This window comes from Lates calcarifer, linkage group LG18, assembly GCF_001640805.2.
Source record: "Lates calcarifer isolate ASB-BC8 linkage group LG18, TLL_Latcal_v3, whole genome shotgun sequence".
NCBI lineage: Eukaryota > Metazoa > Chordata > Actinopteri > Centropomidae > Lates > Lates calcarifer.
Genome location: NC_066850.1, coordinates 2,109,075 through 2,133,674, shown reverse-complemented (window position 1 = coordinate 2,133,674; position 24,600 = coordinate 2,109,075). Strand labels below are relative to the sequence as shown.

Here is a 24,600-nt window from a genome sequence, read left to right as displayed (position 1 = left end):
TATTTAGCAGTGATTTCCTTTGGAGAAATTTTGAATAACTTATAGTGTAGACTTTAACGTGTTTACATTCAAATACGTAATTGCGCACTTTAATACCATTAATTATAATAATATAGAGTGAGATATTTACAATCATGGGTTACCCATCATTTTTTCACACACCTCTAGGCAGCTGTAAAAACCTATATTTTTCTCTGCAAACATATACATAAATGAGATGCATGTGAAATGTATCTAAAAATTTGGGCTAATTTAAATTGTCACCAAAAATACCATCGCTTATGTTGAACGTATAGTTTACATTCTGACTTAGAGGAAGCTGAAGCCAAAGTCTGGTTTGTTTCCAGATGATGATGTGTACAGTTACACAAATTTGATCTTAATTTAGCATCGATGTAGGCGAATTCCTCTGCTTTAATTTCTACAACAATAAAATATTTTCTTTATGCACGGTTACGAAAGTCTCCTACACAAAAAACACAACTTCCTATAGGGATATCTCATATAAGAATACTGAAAGGGAATAAACAACATTTGATGTCGGTCGCTGTGTGGTCGCTATGGAGTTGGGTACCAAAGAAAAAGTTCTTGTTGAAATATTACAGGCACATTATGGGAATATATAGAGATTTTTCTCATATAGTTCCCACTTGCGGATGGTTTTGCAATAAAGCGACTTCTTAGCGGCTTCGGTCATTTGAACCCAAGTTTGTCGGATGCAGCAACGGGCGCATTTATCTTTTGGACGGACCGACCGTCCCGTTACTGGAGGGCTACCGGTTCAATCCCCGACAATAGCAACGTATGACCATCTTCGAAGCGTCTTTGCAGGAGACGCGAGGCATTCCGGTGCGAGCGGCCGCGAATGGATTAATGCTTAACCGTGAGACGTTTGAAAAAGGGGAAACAAACTTTTAAAAATACTTTTTGTTTACATAGCAGGTGGCCTGACGTCACACGGGGTCGCAGTACGCCCAAAAATAACAACACACCTTCCGCGCACAAGCAAGTGCCTCCCCTGGGGGGTTTCTAGTCCCAAATATACTTGCTTGCTGGGATACAGCTTGATGTGTGTTTGAATCGTAACGAAAAAAACAAGCCGCTTCTTCCTCGCATTGCGCGTCATTCAAACAGGACTAAGTGTACTGCTTTTCCCTCTGTTGCATTAGTAATAACAGCGGCGTTGACGGGAGACAGCAGGAGAGAGAGTGTGTGTGTGTCTCCGACAGCGGTGCCCAGCGGAGGAATATTTGAGCTTTTTATTTACTCTGCAGCTTGTTGTTCATTTTCTCTGCGTTATGGTGAACTTGGACAGTCACGTGTGAAGATCTCTGCAAGTATAGAGGACGGCGACTTCTCACCTGGTGTGTCCCTTTGACTTTACCGTGAGGGAAATAAACCTGCCATTTTTTGTGGTAAGTTTTTCAGCCCAAGAGCTTATTTCTCTCCGCACTCTTTGACTTTACTTCTCTGTCCACTGCACTTGAATTAGGAAGTGGACCGCCGGCCACAAGTTTTGTCCTGTGTTATCTAGCAATCTGACTTGCAACATTATTATTTAAACGTTGTGTGTGGACTTAATGTGCTTTTTAAATGACCGAGCAGCTGTTAACATATTTCACCTAGCTTAGTGTTCGGCTTTTTCATGTCAGGACCCTCAGACAGCACTGTCCAGGCTTTGCCTGCTCTGGACGCTGAACACTGACTTTTGAAAAGCCGACTTCTTGTTTCCTATCAGCATATTGTAACCTTAAATGCAATTTAAAAATGCAGCTTGCAAATTGTAACCCATAAACCATTATATATTATTTAACACCAGGTGCTAAATGATGTATCTGAAAACTAATATTTAAAGCGTATTCTGTTCAGAAATCTGCTAAATCAGATCATATTTATTGATAATTGCCATGTATGATTTTTTAAATTTGATCTCTACGCGCCTTTAACAACATAAAATGTCACGTCACATTATATGTGTATCAATTGAAAGCTATTTTACAACCCATTTAAGTGTTTGCTGTAATTTATTGGGTATTGTTATTTTGCAGTATTGACTTAAAACAGAAGCTAACAGTGAATTAATTATATGTAATGCAACTCCTTGTTGGTATATCTATACATAGCTATTAAATGCCATCTTAATTTTGGTATTTATCAAACAGGCAAGAATTACTGCAGTTTATTAAAATTCCTTTAGTGTTGTAGTCGTGATATTATCCCCTTTGACACACAGGGGTTGAATATACTTTTTCTTTTAATGCTCATGTTTTTAGATAACATTGTCTCAGTTTCTGAAGCTCAAGCTTACACACCAAAAAAATAAAATGCATTTAGATTTTAAAGTGTAGGCTGTAGTTGATAATTATAAATTATCTATGCTTTATCTGCAGGATCATATGTGCATTATCAGTATCTATGATTATTAGCAGTCAACACCTTACCGTGCTTGCTTGCTCCATTTTTATATCCCATCTTTTTTCGTTGTCCAGAAACAAACAGAGTTGCTGGCAGCATATCGGTTTTCATGATGATTAACCTAAAAGTCTGCCTAATTAAGCTTCACACTAAAAGCTCATAAAAGCCTCTGCTGAGTTCCTCTGTTTCACTCTCTGTGTCTTGCCACTGTTCTCTTGCAATCACTGTGGCCCAAAAATCAATAGATGTAACGTTTTTTTTATTTTTTGCAAAGAAAGGCTAACAAGGTAGTGAGAGCTGCTGAACTCTTCGGGCCTGTCCTCTGATCAGCTTTCACCCCTGGATTAGCTGGATCGACCCTCCTTGTTGAAGCCGCAGGGTGCACAGGTGTTCCCTCCTCAGTTATGCAGGTGTGGGCCAGTTCCCCCCTCACTCAGGAGCTCTCACTCTTCAAAGGCCAGGTGGCAATAAATGCCCCTAGTGAAATATGTCAGCGACAGTGCACAATCAGCCCCTTTGTTGAAGTGCCCCAGTAATCATTTCTTAAAAGCATGTTTAAAACAGTCAGGTGCTCTCTTGTTTACTTGTTGTCAGGGCGGTGTGTGCGGTAAGAAAGGTCACTTAGATTTTGTAAAACAGGATGCATTTTTTTCTCTCCCAAGGCAGCGAGAGAGATTGAGAGAGTCTTGCCATTAGTCTCCCTCCAAGACTGGCCGTTGTTGGGAAGCAGTGCACTTATTACCCCGACTCTTCCCACTCTGCGTCCATTTTTTGATTGCTGCATTTATCATCGGGCGGTCGTGCTCTACATTATGGTAATAGGAAAATGAATGTCCTCCACAGGATTAATGTGTATACCCTGTCATACGTTTCAATCATTTATCAAAATTAAGATTCAGCTTTCAGCTCAATGAGCACTGGTTGATGCATGATTTTATCTGAGATGTGGAAATTGTTGCTTCCAGCAGAGCTGAAGTAGGAAATGCTTTGTGTTGGTAATTCTCAGAGGCCTATGAAAACTTCTGTGTGCATTTGCTGTGAATGCAGAAACTGCTCGAACTGACTCGAGTGCAGTTTAAGAAAAAATCCAGAAAGTGGATTTTAAGGGGAGATCACATCAATTCTGTTTTTTTTTTTAGTCATACTACTTCTAAGGCAATGAAACACTTGCTCACTTTTGGATTAGCTTTTGAATTGCACCACCACCCATCCCCCAACACCTCTGTAATGAAACAGACTGCTCGCTCAATCCTTGAGGTGTTGCTGCATTTGGAGGTGGGGGGAAAAGTGGGTAAGAAAAATCGGGGGAGTGATAGACCAGCATCACTTTTCTAAACATCTCACTGAGCCCGTCCACATATCCTACACAGTGTGTTTTCATACACCTAACTTGGCCCTGTTACTAAGTTTAAGGCAATTAGATGGCAAATGTTCAGGTTTTATCCCTGTTAACTTCATAGAAATGTTTCCATGACAACCTCCATGCAAGTTAAAGCAACCAGAAGTGATCAAGTCCTTTTTTTCTCTCTCTCTCTCTCCTCCCCTCCTCTCTCCCCCGCCCCCCCTCCCACTCCAGTTCCCTCCCCCAAGTAAGAATGGAATTTGTGTTGACAGTTTTGGCCTTTAATGGCACTTTTGTGCCGCGCAAAAGTATTTGTTTACCAGGATCATATGCTGCAAGCTGTCAGCCTCGGAAAGATTGACTTCTCGAGATAAAAGAGTGTATTACATGCTTAAGAGGCCACCCTTTTGCACTGTAATTATCCACATCACAGTAATGATGTTTTGTGTGCCCCAGTTACTAAGAGTCTTGAGAGAGCTCAGACTTTTTTAGTTACGCTCTGGGTCACTTCTTAAGCCCGACTCGACACCGTTGTCAGCGAGAAACGTTGTGACTGTTTGGCTGGAGAAAGCTGTGCAGGGTGGGGTCAGGGGATGAGGATTAGAAAGGAGATTGCAGGCTGCCCACACAAGGGCGAGTTAAGACCTATCTGAGGAAAGAGTCAAGTCAGTCACTTACTTTTTCTCACACTGGCCGTTTGTTTCATGTCAGTTCTTGGCCAACATGTAGAAATTGTTTGTGTTCATCATTATGGGTTTCATGTTTGTTTGGCCAAGTTAAAAAAAGACAACTTGGTTATATGTTTACCTCGACCAAAACAATTAAGTGTCAAAATATCCTGCAAAGATTGTTTTGCAAATATTATATTTTACGTCATCATACCTCCCTCTGGTGATTCTAAAGCCGCAAACAAATGACCCAACTCTCACAACTCTGGTTGGTGTGTGTAACCTCACAGTGTGTGTGTGTGAGGGATGCTCATACAAAGTTATAAAACAAACTTTTGGTTTGTGTACTCAATATTTCTATTAAGCCATGTAAAATAATTCATGCCTTTTCGTAAGGTTTACAGTTCACCTCTTGGCACTGTAGTCTTGACCGTGACCTTGTGCTTAATAGTCTCCCGTTGAGCTGACACTGCCATAAGCTTTGCCTGTAACACTATATGACCTATCAGTCTGTTTATCCAAATAAACCACGTACTCATTTGAATCATAGCGCACCAACAGCAGCCACAGACCTTGCATCTTTTTCTTTATTTTTATTACTTTATGCCTTCAGATTTTTTTTCTCCCTCTTCCTCACTGAGTTAACAATTGCATGTTTACTCGCTGGCCAGTGTGGTGTGAAGGCATGGCGGCTTTTATTCACGTCACGGTCAGATGGACAAGTGTCCTGGTGTGAAAAAATGTGTCGGTTTTGGGGGGTCTTGCCCTGAATTAAAGATAGAGGGTCACTCGTGGTAAAAGGCAAGGTCACTGTTGCTCAGACTGCATCCAGCCATCAGCCTTCATTCGTAAACAGTCAACCTCATGTGAGACAGCGCTGAGGCTAACAGTGGTAACCAGCTCAACCAGTATTTAGAGGGCCTTTTTATTAAGACATCTCTTGCATCTTTTAGTAAGACAGCATTGTTTGACTATTAGTGGTGAGAAAGATATGTTGTACTTGAAAATACAAGTGAAGAAAAAGGCTCTCAACAGACAACCAAAGGGTAACGATGTAGAAAAATGATTAGTTTTTAATGTACACGTGGACACATGGCTGAGCGTCAGTGATAGACTGTCAATTGATGAGTTGTTTCCTGGTTCAAAACACAAACAGTTAACTGTGGTTCATATCTCCAAGGACCTTTCCTCTTTAACCAGAGAGAGACAGAGAGAAAAGGAAAAAAATGTTTATTTCAAACATGTTGTGGGAGGAAAAAAAACATGGGAGGGGGGCAGTGACAGTAACAGTTTTTGACAGGCACATTAGGCTGCAGAAAGAGCATCCAGCTCGGGGCTGAGGGCATATGGTGCTGCCTTCTGCCGGCGTAGCTCTAGACCAAGTTACAACACTCGCGCAGGGTCACGACTGTCTCAGGTTTGTTCCTTCTGTCTCACTCACCTAAATAAAAACAGGAAGAAAAAAATGGAAAATGGTTAGGGGTGGGGGGTTGGGGTGATAGTGGTGGCAGTGACGGTGGTGTTGTGTGGGCTTGTGCGAGCAGGGTGTGTTGTACAGTAGCTTTGTCTTTCAGTAAAGGACAAAAGGAATGTTTTCCAGTCAAACCCTTTGGGTCAGGACATTATTTGGTCTAAATGTGGAGGGGAGACATTTGACATTTTCAGAAATGCATCACTTTGTGTTTAGATTGTTTCACTGCCACACACACTCCACCACAGTGTTTGTGTCTGGCATGGAAATATACATTTGCATAAATCATAATAGCAGTTATGTAGTGACAAGCAAGTACAGTGTAAGGATTTTATCTTCTTTCACCATCTGAACACCTAACTCGTGATCTTTGATGGCAACCCCTAATCCTACTCTAAACAATGGCCATGTTTTCACCACACTGGCTCTGCTAGGTTTTCTCCTCTGTAATGTGGGAGAGGATGGACTTGGATAATGTGTAGGATGACGCAGGGCTCTGGTCTGAAGACAGCGGATCGGTGGGAGGGTAATTACAGGCTACTGTGCGGCTCTCTGGATTTTCCCTGGATCACAGCTATAGGCCTCGAAGCTCAGTCCTCCATGGCTACTCTCTGAGAACGGAATAAAATGGCCACAACATATGGACCCAGCAAAACAATGGTTTATTTTTATGATATTTGATGAGTGGTTTTTAATTTAGATTGTCACTTCTGGCAAGCAGCAGGGCAGATGGTGCAGTCTTGAGTGCTCATCAGAGCCTAAATACCTCCAGGCAGCTGTTGGTCATAAACTTTTTCTTTTCCTGCATGTTTTTTTTTTCTGTCTCTTTCTCTCTCCCTGCATTTTCTCTCTTTAACACAGCATGGGTCAAAAGGAGTCAAACCTGTTACAACACCTGTTTCTGCATATGCAAATCTGTTGTTTTGTCATTTCATTAGGCAAAGCAAAAAGACAAGGGTCCCTTGTGGTTGCAAATGCGACTGGCACTGGGCCCAGTTGGCATGCTACAAAGCAGAAAGATGCTTGAGGCGGGGTGAGGGGAGGGACGCCAAGTGTTTGTAGCAAAGCAGCTCAGCCATCGGATGCCTGCACATTACAGCTCAATCTGGATCCTAAAATTCAGAGTCAAAGTTGTCTTGGATTTGAGGAGGTGGTCTCTGTCTTAATCTTCTCTGTAAAGAGTATCTGTAAGCAAATGACAAAAGGACATGTAGTAGTAGCCAAAAACTGGCACACGTGTGTCTGGCACACGCCACACGTCTCCTTCCCCTCAGTGTCCCCCATCTCCTCACCCCTCCTCCCATCCTCATCCCTTCATCATCTGGCGCCCTCCTGCAGCGCACGCCTCTTAACCACATGTGCCAGTGCCGGGCGTGCTCTTGCTCCGGGGCTAATTGTTCACTGGTAAACTGCATGCTCGTTGGTGGGGGTCTCCCCTTCATCCCAGACACAGTGCTACAAAGCAGGGGATGATGGTGGTGATGATGGTGGTGGGTGGGTAGGTGGTGGTGGTGGGAGTACAGATCATGATCTCTCCGTGCAGTTTATTTTCCCCCGTATAAGTCTAAAAGATTGTCGGTTGTAATCCGGCCTGTGCGCTGAATGCAACAAATACACCATGAAATTAAAGGTTATTGCAGGAGGATAATGCAAAAGCTCTGTTTGAGATTACCAAAGCTGTTTCCAGACCTGGGGAAAATGAGAAGGGGAGAGACCGAATATGTTTTTCTTTCCTGTGTTTGACAGTCCAAGAATTTCCCTCTCCCTTTGATTATTTGATTTATTAGTCATTTTTTACAGATACTTCTTAATATCTCTGATTTGCTTCCAGCACAGTTGTATAAAAGGCATGGAGGACACTGCATTTAGACTCAGAAGGTGTTCGCTTAAAGTTGAAATTACATGTTGAATTTCTGCTCTGTTTGGTTTTCTTTTCTAGTTTTCCAGTATAACCACTAACCTGTGGTCGAATCCAGTTTAATCCATTGTAACTTGTTCTAATCTAGTGTCTTTTTATGAGTGCCTTCCCCAGCCTAGATTTAGGAGATAGATGGATGAATGGAAAGACCCTAAGACTAGTCCCTGTGCTAAGCTAATCTCATCTGATAACTGAGGCCTTCCTCCTCCTCCTCCTCCTCCTGCTCCTGTCTCTCCTTTCTTTTCTCCCCCTCTCTGTCTTCCTCCTCCCCTCTCTGCTGTGGCTTGGTGGGTCTGATTTGTAGTTCTGCTCCTCTCTCACCACACAGACGGCATTAAAGCCAGGCCCCACAAGCCCCCTCTGATATAGGAGAGTTCATTAGAGATGTGCCTTTGATGGGCAGCCTTTTCATGTGACTACCGGTTTTTCAAATACCTTGATGTAGAAGCTTAAGAAGGCATTGTGCAGTAAGCCCTCCTTTTGATGCGACTTATTTAGATCTGCATAGTAAATCAGGGGGGAGTAAATAACCAGCCAGCAGATGGAAGCAAGGAGATAAGGCAGCAGCGAACAATCGCATTTGTATTTTGTTATGATGTTGACAGCAGCTAAAATTCACTAATCTAGAGCCACTGATCTGCATTTCAAAGAAATCTCATTTAGCAGCGGGGAGGATAAAGTTCCTCTCATTGTGTCTATTTTATTGCATTCTTCACTAATTTATCTGCCCACAGATTTAACGTGCAGGGCTTGGTGGTAGGAGCCGGCGTCCACACGTTGCATAGGGGGTCTTAAATACTGTGAAAGCGGTTACGTCTAGACTGTGAGCTGAGGGTAATTACACGTCTGACCATGAATAGAATGAGTTTGAAGACTCATCTTTCTTCGGGCGGGCCTGAATTGCTCGACTAACACTGATAAGGAGCATTTGGTCCCTACAGAAATATTGCCAGTGACTTTCCATAATGCAGCCCCCCCTTTTCCAACATCAAGGATGGTATTTACTTTTAAGATAAAGTTATTGTGTACAGTAATCTGACTTGTTAGCATAATGTCCTCTTTGATCGCAGGACCCTCCTTTTTCTGCAGTGTGGAGGTATTTGTGGTCCGGGTCTTAAATAGTTTATCTTGACTTAGTGCGCGAGTGCTTTATGTAAATATCAGCCTATAGCATTATTAGGCCTTCATGAATACTTGAATGCATTTGCCATATTTATAAGTTGATAGAATTTACCAATGGTTTTATATTTTGCATAAAGGTATGTGTGGTATTTGTAAATCCCTACGAATTGGAGGTCATACAGACTAATAGCATTCCTAATGCTTTTCCAGTGAATAAAATATGACATCTGCACAGCCCAGAGGGGTTGTGATATTGAAGTCTACTCACCAGCAAATAATCTGAAGTTAAGGGACATTAATTTGAAATAATGTTTTATATCTAAATTATATTTTAAATCATTTGTTTTTTTACTTCAAGGTTACCACTTTTAGTCATCTCATGCAGTGAGGCCTTCTGCAAAACCTCATTACATATTTTAGACTTTTGTCTATTCTATTACTTACTATATATACTTGTGTTTCTCTGATGTTTGTGTATGCACACAATACAAATGAATCATGTGATTTTATAAGACCCTATTTGAGCCCAAACTTGTCAAACCTTTTCATGTCTGTTTTCCCAGCATACAGTTCATTGGTTGGTACCCCCCTCCCTCAAACCGTCTCACTCCAGTCTGAGTAAATGTTGCACTGCAATCTGTGCAACATTTTCCACAAACTCAAAACAGTGAAAAATTATAGCAGTTGGCATGTTTTGTTTTCAGCTGTGCTCTTTGAGCTGAGGGCTTTTTGTACAGTTCAGAGAGCACATTCCTTAGGATTCAGCAGTCGCTGGTTGCCTGTAGGGGTCATTGGAATTCTGGGAGAATAAAAGGGAGAAAAAAAAATCTCACAGAGGAACATCCAGGCCATTCTGTGCCCTTCATGCCCCCAGCAGTAGAAATTTGCCTCCACCACGCTCCCCTTTTTTCCCTCTAATACTCTAAATGTGATGTATGTGCAGTAAAAATGTCCAGGGCAGGCTGTAGCTGCATTTGTGGTATTGTACACTCTTGCTGTAGTGGTGTGATTAACACAAAAAATCATCAATACTAATGGTCTCTAAATTATATGGACGCTATAGGATGTGTACTTAGATGCAGACAGCTCGGTGGAGGTACATGAGAAATCAATTGTGTCAGGTTAACAGCGTGATTTACTTGGCGCTGAGAGCTTGAGCCTTCCAGGCACTGCACCTTTTTAACTTGAGAGGGTGAGGGAGTGTGGGAGGGTGGGGAGGGGCTGGGGCGTTGGGGAGGGGACTTTAGCTTGTACTGCACTGTACGTTGCCTGTTTGTGCATGCACTCACATAGACACACATGCACACACACTTTTCCGCTTCACAGCAAAATCCAGGTGCACTTTGTTGTTCCCAAGTTTATTGCTTTCACCTACAAGCCATACAGAAAATAGTTATGCAAGACACGGTCTAGCCCACACATGTCCACATCAGCCCTGAATGTGCCTGGGAAACATAAAAAAAGATCAGCATGTCATGAAATAGATTTGGACTAATGGTATACTTACTGTTTGTCTCATCTAGAGATAACTGACATCGCTGGACTCCTTCCATTCCTGTGACGGACAACAACAGCAAGTTCTCTCCCTTAGGGTAAGTCTATGAACATGGTTCCTTCGTGTCTGTCAAAGAACCTGTAACCTTGAGAAAGATTAAAGTAGCATTAGCAGTGTCTTCTCAAGGATCAGTGTTAAAATTAACAGTGACCTACAGTCTATTCTCAAGCTCATTCCTCTTTCAAAATAAAACTCTTATAAGAAATGTCTTTTTGGTTTGAATACAATGATAAACTAATTCAGTTTTTTCTTTTATTTTTATCAAGACACCCACTGTGTCTTTGGTTGTGGTATTACAGTATTGATAGCCCTACTGTGTTTGGGTGATTGTAGTAGCCAGTGGAGGTCAAGGGGCTCCATTCCCCCCAAATGTAACAAATCTTCATCTTGTCCACCTTGATAGAATTCCCCCTCCACTGGGCAACCTTTCAGTTGTGCCTGTTTGGTTTTCACACCCCAAGGATTTTCAATCTACTCCAGCTTAGAAGTTATGATATGCATTATGGCCGACAAATGTGGGCAAGCTTGGATAACAGGTTTTTTATTTATTTGGTTGATGTCTTGATTGAGATTTGTAGCAGAACAGAACAGGGTAAAGCGAACAGGGTTGTATATTTGCTTTAACCTGGTGTTGGTGTACCTTTTATATATTGTTCTGTGCTGGTTATACAGAAACTAGAGTAGGCAGACATGCAGCTTTTTCACTGTGCTGCTGTTACATCCAGTCCAAATGCCTATTTTTCCATTTTTCCTCTTAGGATGAAATATGCACCTGCACACTCTGCGCCCATAGAAAAAAGCAGACGACACACACTGTAAAGTCCAAAGTGGTAAGTGAAAGTCCTTGCACGCCTGGTGTTGTGTTTTCTCTCAGATTATTGTGTTGACTGTAATGAGCCACATCAGTGGCTGGATGGTTTAAATCTCATTCTTAAAGGAAAAGAAGGAGGCAGGAAGATGTTGCACATAATATAATGTGCTTTATTCGACAAAGCAACGTATTGGACATTATTTAGAGACATTATAATTAAAATACAATAGTTTAAAAGGTTGTTGGGTCAAAACAGCTCCCTTTTTAAAAGAGTGGTATGTGTGTGAATGTTTGAATGGAATGATTTGCTTACAGGTGTGTTTCATGTGCTTACTGGTCAATAATTAGTCATTACAATAACTTTATTTAGATTTTTGTTTTGGGTTTGAAGCCGAAAACTGCTAAAATTTTATTTAGATAATCTGCCCCCAACCTAAAGGAGAAAATCTGTCTATTTCACGACACTGTCGTCAAGCAGTGCCTTTGAGGTACAGATATGATTAAAGTGTGTGGGAAGGAGCAAAGATGCTGAGTGGCTTGGCTGTAGAACCAGGTCCACCTCCCCTAGAGTCCTATCTTTCCAGAGTGGGCCCAGATTTCCTTTTCCACCTAAAAGAGATTTAAATATTAGTTCTTAATTTGTCTAGTATTCAGTTAAATCTTCAAAGATGAACTCTTACTGCATATCTGCTGGCCTAAAAAAGTCCTTCTAATCATTACAAAAAAGTGTAATTGCCCCAACACTGCAAGCTGTACTTCCAGTGTAGGCATATATAAAAATCTACAGCAATTAAGTGTATCTTCTGCTTTAAAGGAGCCGCAGTTCGGACTGAACAGCCCTCTGCTCACATTTCCAGTTTGAAATTGATTTCTTGTCATAGATCAGAGACCTCTTGTCATTCCATTTCCAATCCTCAAATGGTTTCTCTGAGCCTGCTAACTGTCGTCCCTGTGAGTGGGCAAACAGGGGGAACCTCAACGGGTCTTTACCCTGGGCACTCAGAGCAGTCGAGGGGGTAGAGGCAGAAATCAAAGGGACTTGGATCATTCCCCATTGGCAGCCTCCATTGTCTAGCTGATTTGGGATTGGTGGAGAAGGTGAAAACTGCGGGGTGGGGATGTGGGGGTGGATGGAGATCAGGCAAAGCAACCTCCTTTTTTTCTAATCTTTATCCACCATTAACCCCAGTGCCCCAGTGTGTGGCTGAGATCAGGGCCATTGGTCAATCCCCCATTCACTGCCACCCAGAATATTTTAAAGTTAAGCCCCCTCGCTTAACAAAAAAAGTCTTACTCATCAAAGGTTTACTTTCCCTTCTCTCCCTCTCTTCCTTCCTTTCGCTCTCAGTCCCATGAATCTGCTGCCGTTCTTCATGCACCCTTCTCTCTATGGTCCACTGTTTTGTCTTCACACTTAGGCAAGGGGGAGGGAGAGAAGTTGGAAGTTTTGGAAGTTCCCCAAGTTTCCATATTTCAGTTTAATGAGGTTTGGTTTGGGGTCTGATAGTGTCGTGCTGTGAGCAAATTGGAGTAAAAGTGGATGGACCAATGATGTCCTGCCCTTTGCTGATCCCTCGGATTAAGACCTGTCCTGTTTTTTAAGTAGACTGTGGAATCATACTTACATTATTTCCGCTGCGGAAATATTTTTCACACCTGATATGTATATTCTCCATATGAAACCCATCACACCTCCAAACTAAAACCATAACCTGGCTGAATTCAGTCCAGATCTCCTGCTTCAAATGAACATTTCAAATTCTTTCTCTCTCTCTAGACTAGATCTTTTCTTAGCAGATGTCAGGTATTTGTCTTGCGTGACTCTGACGTGAAAGAGAGATGACTGAGGGACAGAATAGAAAAACAAGACAGTGTATGGAGATGCAGGGTGTAGACGGTGAGGAGTGAAGAGAAGAGATTGCATGAAGAGTGTTTGTCCAGAGTGCACAGTCGCTATGAGAATGGAGGTAGAAAGAGGGGAGGTGAGGAGGCTCAGAATGAGTATTGCCATCATTCCTTAAGGAGAATATAAAGAGGCTCAATGAGTCTATTGATCCTCATGGCTGTCTGTGCTGTTTCTCCGTCTTTCTATCTCTTTATCTCACTCTGTCTTTTATCCTGTTGTTTCTAAAATGCCTGAGCTTCATGCTATTTTCGAGAAGAATGTGTGATTTTGGAAATTCAGCTTACTTTGGGGCCCCTCCAGTGTTTTTGTATATGTCCACCTCATATTAGAGATGACTGATACCCCCAAAATGACTGATTGCAAATACTGTGTGCTGCAGCTTAATTTCTATAAACGAGAAAGGGGATCAAGTGTTTCGCGTATTATTCTTTCCCTGCAATTTAATTGGGAGAAATCTTGGGTGCAGAAGCCGGACTCCGTGGCATCTCTCCAAGAGCCTGAGATTATTGTGAAACCCAACTCGAGGCAGGCATGACATCAGAGCGGCCTGACATTAGTTTGAACTCCTTATTTCAGGTGGGAAGAATTATGAGTAGCTTCACTCGCAGGTGATCGTGTCCAATGAATCAGTCGCACACAGTCGCGCATTCTTCTCCCAAGGTCTGAATGCTGGTCATCTTGACAGATTGAACTGGTGTGTTATCAGCAAACTGTCATGCAGCCTAATTTCTCAGCCTGCACACATAGCCCTATGTTTACGTTAGCCCGTCACAGTCCAGTGTTTTATAGTGATATTGTCATGACAAACTAAATCTAACTGTTTTAACTTACTGGTGAGTTCTATTTATCTCAGGAATTGCCTATTTTGTTACAGTGTATAGAAATATCTTAAGTAGCCAACAAATCAGTGTTAAATTTTACTATCTGAGATGTTTTCAAAATGCCAACTTTATTTTAATATTGTCACATATTGCCTGCTGTTCATACAAATTAGTTTCTAGGAAACATATTAAGTTTTTTATCAACCTCAGAAGAAAATGTGACAATGGGATTTTGACTTCTTGTGGTGAAGTTTTACATTGTTTAACTAATCAGGTACAAAGAAGGTTTGTATAAATGTAAATGAGATTGTTTGTTCTTTTCCATGTCATGTGTATAAGGAGATTTTGTTTCACGTGTCATTTAAATGGAATGACGACAGCATTCAAATTATTCCACATGTAATATCTTACCTTCACAAGTGTGGCTAAACTACACTTTTTCATTACATATTTTTATTATGAAATTCCCACATTTTTATTATTTTTAAATTAACATTCTTCATAAGATGGTGCCTTCTTCTGCTGTAGCACACTCTTTCACTGTCTTTGGCTCTCTCTCTCTCTCTCTCTCTCTCTCTTTTTTTTCCCCCCAAGTAAAAGTTTCAAATCAAACCACACGGTCACAGCCACTGAAAAAGCTTTTACTCCAGAGGCAACAAGCCAAGTCCTTTGTTCATAATGATCATTTGATCGCGGCTTGAAAAGGGATACAGGCGGCTGCGAAACCCTACAAGAGCTTGGAATCTAACTTCCTCATCGCAAAACCACAAGCCCAGACAGTGCAACTGTTACTACCTGGTTGGAGGCGAAATGGGCAGAAAGCATCCGTGTGTGTGGAAAAACACACACACACTCACACAGCATGCTCGATTTGGGTCATAGAGCTGACAGACAGTGGAATGTGAATGTGTGTATGTTGACAAACTCCACTGCACTCTGAATGGGGTTTGTGATTACACCTCATCATGCGTGTTGCATCGGTCTTGTCCCCGGCCCCCGATCCTTCTCCCTCTCTCCCTCTCTCTCTGCCATTCTCTTCCCTTCCACCCCCTCTCTCTCCCCATTTCTCCCTCTCTCACCACAGTGCCTCTTGGGCAATCATGTGGTCACACTACCTGACTCCTTGCTGCTCAAGAGTGCAGTTGACAAAAACAGCCCGAGGCCCGTCATGTGGAAAAGATTCAGTCGGCACACAGCATACATTCTACCCCCCACCCTACAACTCCTCACTTTCTCCCACTAAGTAACTGAAGCACCGGGGTGTTTCCCTCTTCTGCTCACCTGTGAAGGGAAATGGCATGTCTTTCCTCCTGTCTGGGTGTGTGTGTGCATGTGAGTGAGTGGATATTTTTGTGTTTGCAACTTTGTGGCCACGGAGCGTGGATGCTGCTTTAAAACAACCGTGTGTGCACAAGTGCGTACGGGTGTTGTGTGTGTGCTTTTCGCCAGGCCCTCTCCCTCCCACAGTCTGAGAGGTGCAGGCAGTTTCTTTTTGTCAGTTGAGTTGCACTCCTCATGTCATGTAACATAAAGCTGGAGGTCAGTGAGAGCTCTCAGCTGTCAGTCAGCTTGGTGGTCCTGGCCTGTTGAGCTGCTCACCTGTGTTTATTGGACAAGACCTGCTCCACACTACTCAGGGAGAACACCATGTCTCCCATCCTTTTCTTTTTCCCATTTCTTTCACCCATGCTTTCTCTTTCACTTTGTTTTTGTCTTATTCTATCATTCCCTTTGTCTGTCTTCCTCACTCCTTCTCCCTGTCTCTCAACACAATATCGCCTTTACTTAGCTTTTCTCTTTTATTTTTCAAATCCACCACTACCTTTCCCCCCAGTTCTTCTCCCCACTGTCCTGTATAGTTTATTTTTTCTGGCTTTCTTCCCTGCTTCTCTTTTTCTACTATCCTTTTGTTTCCCTTCTCCCTCTTCTCCTGCTGTCCGTTTTTATTTTGTATTATTTTGGGACCTCTTTGTCAGCCCTTCGGTTTAAAGCCGTGCCGTCTCTTTGGCGGCGGTGTTCATCTCTTCTCTGCACCTGGCTGAGCACACGCACGAGCATGCACACACCGCAGCTAGACGGCTGATTGAAACTTGTGTCTCAAAGTTGCTAATGTTCACTGAAGCATTATATTGTAGATAAAGTAAATAAACTAGGTTACCATGAGAGAAATCTCTGGAATAGACTGCAGTGATTGGGCAGATGCCACACATATATATATACACACACACACACCTATGTAGCCTGGCTCAGAGACTTTCTCTCTCTCACACACACACATATAAACAGACACACATGCATCAAGTGTATGGCTGAAAAAGTGTCAGTGATGTTGAGGTGTGAGGAGAGTACGGGGTGGGGAGATATTTTCTATGGCTCAGGAATTTCACAAGTTTAATGTTTTTTGAGGAGCTTTCTAGAAAAGTATGGACTGAAGAGCTTGCACTCAAGCTTATGTGGTCAGTGTATACTATATAGTATATAGTATTCATTTAGAATGCAAAAGACATTCATTTTTTGCTCAGTGAGTTTGCTGGAAGCCATATTTAACCAGATAGCTTTCACAGATATTCAAAAAGTTATTAACATACCCACAGCCAAAAGTAGTCTTGATCACTTAAACTTCTTTTATTCACACTCTCTTTACTCTGACCTCTGCAGTTCTACTTTTCTTTTCATACGTTCTTTCAAACCATTTTCAGTCAGTTTAATTCAAGTGATTTTTTTTTTTTGCAGGTAAGACTTATTAGCTGGGCTAGTTAGCATATTGGTCAAATGCGAGGGCCGACTCTTTGTGGCGTCCAGGGTTTTAAACCGGCGTCCACTGAATGATCCCTCAGTTTAGAGTGCTGGCGAGGCAGCCCAAAGCCACACATCGAAAGGACCCTCGCATTCATATTTCCACCTGGTGTTATATAAAACTCCCTTGTATTCGCTGCTGCTTCCATTCTGTGCCGTAAAGTGGTATGGGTGACATGGTAATACATTTGCATTGTGCCCAGTGATAAATACTCTACCAGGTTTTACTCACTCCGCTGCTTCCGAATGTGTCCGGACTGTGCCTGTATTGTCAAAGGCACGGGGGTCATTCAAAACTCAGTCTCCCTCCCTTCTGCCTTTTGTCGAATATTTCTGCGCGGGTGATAGTTTTCTCATTTATTTAGTGAATAGTCGGCGGGTGAAGAAGAAAGAGAGTTTTACATTATGGAAATGATGGAATGGGTTATAATCTCCCACATATTCATCACGGCAGACATTGGACCCTTGTGATACCGTCCTCCATTTGGCTATTGTTCCCGTTCTCTTTCCGCGTACTGTTCCCCTCAATGGGCAAAGCAGGCTTTAATCCTGTCTCTCTTTTGGAATGACAATGTTTACTAGCTATCTTTCAATAAGGAGCCAGGAGCATGACACACATCCCTCTGTCAGTAAATGCCTTGTGAATGTGCGGCATCCAGCTACAAAAGAAAGGTATTGTTAGCCGTCTGAGGATTGGGTGGTAAGAAGAGGATAGATTGACAAAGTGACTGGACGTTTGCGTGTATGTCTCATAACTCCTTAACCTCTCAGAACATCCTCACTTGCTGAACACATTACAGCCCTATACAGGCCTGTGCATTAAACAACACACTGACAAGGCAATGTTGGGTAATTATTGTATGTAAGTAGGGATTAGGGCTGTGAATGTTGACAGTGAAGTGGCTCTCAGAGTGTGTGTTTAACACACCTTTGTGTGGATCAGACACATTCTTGCAAAGAGGGAAGGGGAAGATGTCTGTACATAAACCCCCCCTTCTTCTTGTTGTCATGTGTTTACAGTTCACTAATATGAGCTTATTTTCCTCATTTGTTTATCTCTTTCTGTGAAAGGATGCACAAGCAAGCAAGGGCGATTTCTAAATATATTCTATATGATGCATATACAGGTATATAAGGAAGATGAGGATGTTTGTCTTGCTTTACTTTCCTCCATTTGCTTCACCCCCTCTAAACTGTTTTCCCTTTGAAGTCTTGACAGCATTAGGGATTAGTGCCATAGCTGCTAACAGTCATTAGTGTGTTTTCACCATTGTGTCATGCACTGTTTTCTACTACTACCACCACCCCCAGCCGCACCTCCTGCGTGTCTCCTGCTTTCGTGCGGAGCTAGGAATGAAAAACAGTCGTTATGACCTCCAGCGACCCCTCCTGACGCACAGTCAGTTAAATGGTTTGTAAGACGTTTAATTACCAAATGGTATAATCGTTATTCATCTCATCATTAGATGTATGATATTAAGTGAATTGCCTCCCCTGGGTCCCTGTGTTTCACAGATCAATAGATTTAGATGGAGCTTGAAGGGGGTGGGGGGCTGGGTGGGCAGTTAAAACACTTCTGAGGCCCCTGATATGAACACATGCATTGTTTCTGTGATGCACAGTGGTGACGTTCACTCATTTATTTATGCAATTAGCTTTTATATAGGTTTAATTATGCTAATTCCTATGTCTGTACCCAGGAATTGCATTATGTCACTTTTTTTTTTTTTAATGGATTTACGGCTCCTGGGTTTATTTTGATGGTGAAAGGACGTGAAACAATGGACAAGGTTATGGCACCACAGACTTCCCATCGGCAGAGTGCTTGCGTTTGCACTTTGGGACACTTTGTTGGTATCAAGCATTGTTTGAAGGCATTGTGGAGATTGCTAATGCAACGTGTACACCTCTGAGGCCCAGTAGCCTGCAGCTTGATATCGCCTGTATTCCCAATGTGAATATGGCTGAGTGGTGATCGGGGACTTGCTGCACCACAAGCTGCTATTCACTGCAGCCGGCACTACTAGCCTGAGTTAATTGTCCATTATCTACCATTATCTAAGCGTTCCCCCTGTCTCTCTTTTATTCTCTCTCACTCATGATTCTAGCCGTCACCACCAGTTTCACTCACTCAATGTGCTGCATCCACTGCTTTTTTTTCTACCTACTCTAGCAGCCTTATACCAATGTTGTAGCCAAGTCCTAGCAACTGAGTTCAAATAGTAATAATGATTCCCTTTGTTCCTGAGGTACCTCGAACAGGATTCTGAACATGAAGTCTGTGACGCACCATGTTCATTTCTTATCATCTGACTACCTGAGTGGGTGGTGCTCTTGTTTCTAATATTCCCATCCAGAGCAAAGATTGAAGATTATGTATTTGGAAAAAATATGCAGATGTACAGAATCCATTTGAATTACACCTTTTAAAAAGTATATGTTGGATAACAGTGAGGAGATAACTTTGACAGGAGAAAAATCTCTCTTGTTTTGGGTTAAGGAAATTCTATTAATTGAAGCTTACCAAAGAAGACCCACTCCCTCTACTGCCTTCAGTTTGATAAGGTGATAGATCTATCTGCAGAGGTATTTGAGGAATCCTCAGAAATTTCACTTGATGGCACTGTTTTCCTTTTTGCTCCAGCTGAAGCAACAGGGCATGTTTTATGTATGCTGGGCACAATGTGAAAAGCCTGGCTGTGCCACAGATATGTGCGTCTTCCTTTCTCTTCCTGTCCCTGGGCACCTAGAAACAGGCAGGAACACTGGCAAACAATAAAATCATGCACTATACTGTTTTTTTAAAAATCGTTACACTTCAGATAAAGTGGTTGAAAAGCAAGTATACATAGGCACAGTTACTGTACAGTACACTAATTTGTTTTTGAGTATTTTTGATTTTTGCTTGATGCCTCTTTTTTAAAAAAAGTTAGAGCTTGCCTTAAGTCTTACCTGTTTGGAAAATGTAATGTATATTTTAATGTAAATTTTAACAAAAAAAGCCCAGTAATTCTGTCACTATTGAGCCGTTTAAATTGAATTGAATTAAATTGCATTCCTCGTGTGCTGCCAGGCGTTGCTTTAATAATTGCATCAACAAGATGATACATACTACAAGGCCTGGAGTGTTTCTGCAGCTGATTTAAATCCACACCTTCCTCTGAATCAGTACTTGATATAGTTGGATCTTCACTTGCAATTAGTCTCCAGATAATAACCCCTCCCCCATGAACACATACACTCTCTCTCTCTCTCACACACACACACACACTCAGTAATTCATGCATTTTAAAGGGCGTTTATGTTGTTGTAGTTTAGAGTTTTGAGATAAATAAAAAGTATTATAGCATAAACCTCAGTTGAAAGGGACAAACGGCTGCCCTTAGTCCATTATTCTTACTGCTGTCCAACAGGGAGGGGGGATTAAACTGAGTTTAAATAGGGGTTGGATGGATGGTTTGGGGGTGTGTAGGGTGGTGTGGGTCAAGATCAAATTAAGTGTTCACAAAGCAAATGGTTCAGCATTAGGAAGTGTTGTTCTGGTGGCCCTGCCTCATCAGCAGCCTGTAAAGACGCAATACATCACAGTGAAAAATAACCAGAGCTTGTATTTCAGCATCGTGCGCATCATAAATAAAGGTGTGCCTTGTATAATTGAGGCTCGTGCATGGGGAACTCGGCTGGAGATGAGAAATGGAAATCTGTGTACTGGTAAATAGATAATCACACAAAAGTAATTGAGGTTTTCAAACCCCAATCTAGTCTGCCAGCATGAGCTCGTTTGCATGTTAATCACGTCAGTGATTTCCCTTCATCACAGGGAAGTCCGTGCACACTTCCATAACCAGCTTTTAATTGCATTTAAAATGTCACAGAGGTGGAACACATGTAATTTAGCCAGAACTGTGTCCAAATTAATGGGTACTACTGAGACGCTCCATTGGACAGAGTTGGAAATGAGAGAGGCTGTCCATTGTTTGGGTCTTTATTAGAGATGCCTCAGTCTTCCAGTTCCTCCATGATAACATCTCTACAGTACCTTTTGAAGTGTATATCAAGACTTCAAAATGAAATCTGACAAGCATTTTGTGAACAACTTAACACTACAATAGATGCCAACTTCTTGCAAAATAAGCCAAATGGATAGACATTAAAAAGGTGGAAAAAGAAACATCAAAGAGAGTGACCACAAGGTCAAAGTGGTGGGTTTTAAATGGAGAAAGAAAGGGAGGAATAGTTTATTTTCTTTCATCACCAGGTGTTCTTTGGCGTATAAATTACCGAGATGATGTTTCCATAACACAGCTTAGGGCACTCCAGAGAGGGGAAACCTGCAGAACAGACCTATTTAATTTTTCATAGAGGTGGACCATCAGGAGCAATAAGCCAATATTCCTCTTCCCCTTTTCCAGATGCCTTCTACACCACTGTATCTTACCAAAACCCAAGCCCCTCTTACTTTTTTCCTTTTTCTCAAAAAAGAAAAAGTTCTGCCGAGACCTACATGAAAGGAAGGAACTGTTGAAATGTTAATTTTACCATCTGCTGTCGGGGCCTGCTACCTTTTTTGTGTGTGTGTGTTTTCTTTTTTTCCTTGCCTTCTTTAATTCCCAGTAGTTCTGTTCTGTTTCATGAATGTGCTGCTATTTTGACTGTTTGAAGTCATGGGGTCTCTGCGAGCATGGCTTTGACTGGCTGGAAAATACAATGCCACATGGTGGATGGTGGAGGCTGTCCCATTAGTTTCCTGTTTAGAGCCCAGTCCCTCCAAGTAACCCTGTTTCATATACCAGTCCCAAGGTTCCAGTTACGCTCCCATGCCCACCTCCAGTACACAGTCTGTCAGTCTGTCTTGCTGAGTTGGTCTTGCCCTCGCTCCCTCTCCTTCCTGAGTCTGCGTGTCTTTGGGGACCTATTTAGTCTGTTTATCTTAATGCAGAGGATTTTAATCACTCGTTTACAAGACCCCTAGCACCTTTTATCTAATAATTTTTTTCCCTCTCAGCACACACTATTGCAAGTTTTTTGTTAAGCTCAATAAACCCCAGCAAATCCGAGATAGGAATGAAATTCTCGACAATTGTGTGTTTCTCCATCTTTTTTCCCTCCTTTCTTCTCATCACAAAAGTTGACACTTTTAAAAGCAAAAGTATATTGCCAAGTTTGCTGTGAAGATTTTGCCAAATGGATAGATTCCATTGTGAGATTTGATAGTTGGCAATTAGGGTGAGACATCCTGTGTGCAGAGTTGCTTAGCATTTTCCTTGGCTGGGACCAGATTGTTTAGTCTGCTCTCATTGTGAGCTGTTTCTGAGCTGCAGTTGACGGTTGTTTGCAGAGCGCTGGGGGAAAATGTGAGAGGGGCCAGTGCCTTTCTCTATTTATTTATTTTCCCCGTCCTTGGAGCTGGAATCTGATTTGTGTTCATGTTTCTCTATTCTCTCTGAGCGGTTTTTAAGTGTGGCTGCTGAAATCTAGACTCTGTATGACCTCACTGCGCGGCCTGTGTTTCATTAATGACCAGCCCTGTGGTTTGGGGAGAGGAATATTTTTCATATGACACCGCCTTGCATTAGCGTGGAGCGGCAGCTGCACAACCACAAAACCATCCAATTTTGTGGCTTTGAAAGGTGTGAAAAGTTCAGCTCCCTATAGCAAGCCTTGCATTTATAATTATATTCAGTGAATGCAAGAGTGCGTGTATATGTGTCAAGGAGCGGAACTACTGAAGACTTGTAAAAGAAACAAAGAAAAAGTCACCTGCTAATGAAACATTTGTCTTTCATTCTGCTTGGCAACTTGTAAAGTAAATAGTGGAGATATATTTCAGAATAAGACGTTTACACACTTACAGATTTGACATGCTACGCCTTAGAGAAGCCACCTAAAATAACAAGCAGGAATTCAAAGTGGAGTAGGTAGCATTTTGACAGCTTGATTCATTTGTAATAAATATTTCATTTCAACATGGTTTTATGCTTGTTTGGACCCTTAGAGTCCCTAATACAAGCAAGTCTTTTTAAGTCCTTTTTTTTTTCAAGTGCCACATCTGGCATAAGAGGTATTTCTTCACAGATTGATTGATTTCCCAGGCTTTGTTGGAAAGGACTCATGCAAGCCACACAGCAATTGACTAAGAAGCATGCAACAATTCACAGACACACGTAGCAAGCCTCTGCACCCTCCCCTCTGAAAAAGCCCCAGACACTAGACTACTGTAGCTCTGTTTGGTACCTTGCAGGATATTGAATATCCAAAAGGAAACCTCAGATTTGTCCCGTCCCAAAAACAAAGAGCCCTTGTGCTGCCGCCCTCGTCTTCTCTTTCCCTCTCACGTTAAAGCCATACTGGTACTGTCATCATAACACAACAAATGCAGCTCCTCTGAATGCGCAAGATAGCGTGTGTACATTTCAAGATAATTCCTAGCCATTCATCATGGCACTCTTCCTATAGCCCTGGCAGCATTAAGTGTTGTGTTGTCAGCTTGAAGGCTATAGAGGTGGAACAGGGAGAGATTGAGGTTAGTCACCAAGGCTCAGGGAGAGTGAACAAAGGAGAAGATTACCTAATAGTCCTGCTATGTATTTGAAGTGGAGCCTGCTGTTTGTTTGGGGGAGGTTCAGTGCTGGATGTGCAGGGAGATGTCTCACAGGCAGCTGATGGGTACTTTTAAGCTGTCAGAAACATCCCCTTTGCCATTTGTCTTCCTGAATAGATGGCAACAGGCTTCGATGGAGGCAAAAGGCAACACAGAGAGAAAGTTAATGATGTTTCCCAAGTTCGCAAAGTGTTGAAAATGTTGCCTCTAAGTATAATTGGGTGCCTTAAGAGTCACCCATGATGATAGCTTGACAAGCGATTTAAGCCACTGATGCACGCGCCACACACTATTTTTGGGGTCTAGTGTTATGAGATCTTTAATGAGTCTGCTCTGTACTTGTATATGTTTGTAAACAACAGTCTCACAGGTTGTCACTGAGAATAAAGTTCTATATTATGCTCACGCCAGAAACTAAATCATACTCACAGCACAAACATCATCAACCTGGTGTAAACCACTTAATTACATGCCAAGGCTGCGTGAAACAAACTGAAGCGGGGATACTTGTGTGCATCTTCAAGTAATTTGTTTCATCTGTTGTGTACTTTTCTTAGATTAACCTCATTAAGAGAAACGCATTAAAACATGATATTCTAAAGGTACACCAGTTTCTTGATAAAAGGTTGTGATCCACGCAACATACTGTGAATATCTCACAAGATGAATCAATTTTGCGAACAATACACTTTTCTTATTTAAATTTCTTAAAGCCAGTTTTTGGACAGTATAACCCAAACCACTCTATTGATAAGTTTTCAAAGCGGTGTTGCTGAATTTCTTTCTTTTCTTTTTTTAATTCCATAAATTGCAGTCTTCCTTTCTCCTGCGATTTTTGAACAAACAGTTACAACCCTTGATTCTCTGAAATCCCTGCCAGCCGTTTCTGTTTTGATAAATTGTACATCTAGTCCTATTTTCAAAGTCATCAGCGATTGCTTTTTTGCCACTCAGAGCACTGAACATGGACAGCTTTTAAAGGTAGTGAGTACGTCTGATAAGTGGCTCAATCCTTGTACTAAACCATTTTTACTGAAGGTTTAATAGCTACTGTATAATGAATTATAATGTATTCTCTCCAATTGCAAATTTCCTCTAATATTGTCCTTCTGCCTTTGCAAAAAAAGTCCATCTGAATATTATTGTGACCAGCTTTTTAAGAATACAAATCAAT

General features: G+C 41.9%; 1 protein-coding gene across 5 annotated transcripts in view; it reads left to right on the top strand.

Annotated features, from left to right (window-relative positions):
• The first annotated feature begins 907 nt into the window (after positions 1–907).
• The window catches only part of foxp2 (forkhead box P2), a 102,668-nt gene continuing 78,975 nt past the window's right edge, over positions 908–24,600 (top strand). For 3 of the 5 annotated variants that reach the window (XM_051077577.1, XM_018682796.2, XM_018682791.2), the window contains exons 1-3: positions 908–1,415; positions 10,460–10,528; positions 11,250–11,321. The gene's annotated coding sequence lies outside the window, so the exon portion shown is untranslated. The remainder of the gene's footprint in view (positions 1,416–10,459; positions 10,529–11,249; positions 11,322–24,600) is intronic. The other 2 variants (XM_018682800.2, XM_018682797.2) reach the window with 1 other exon arrangement.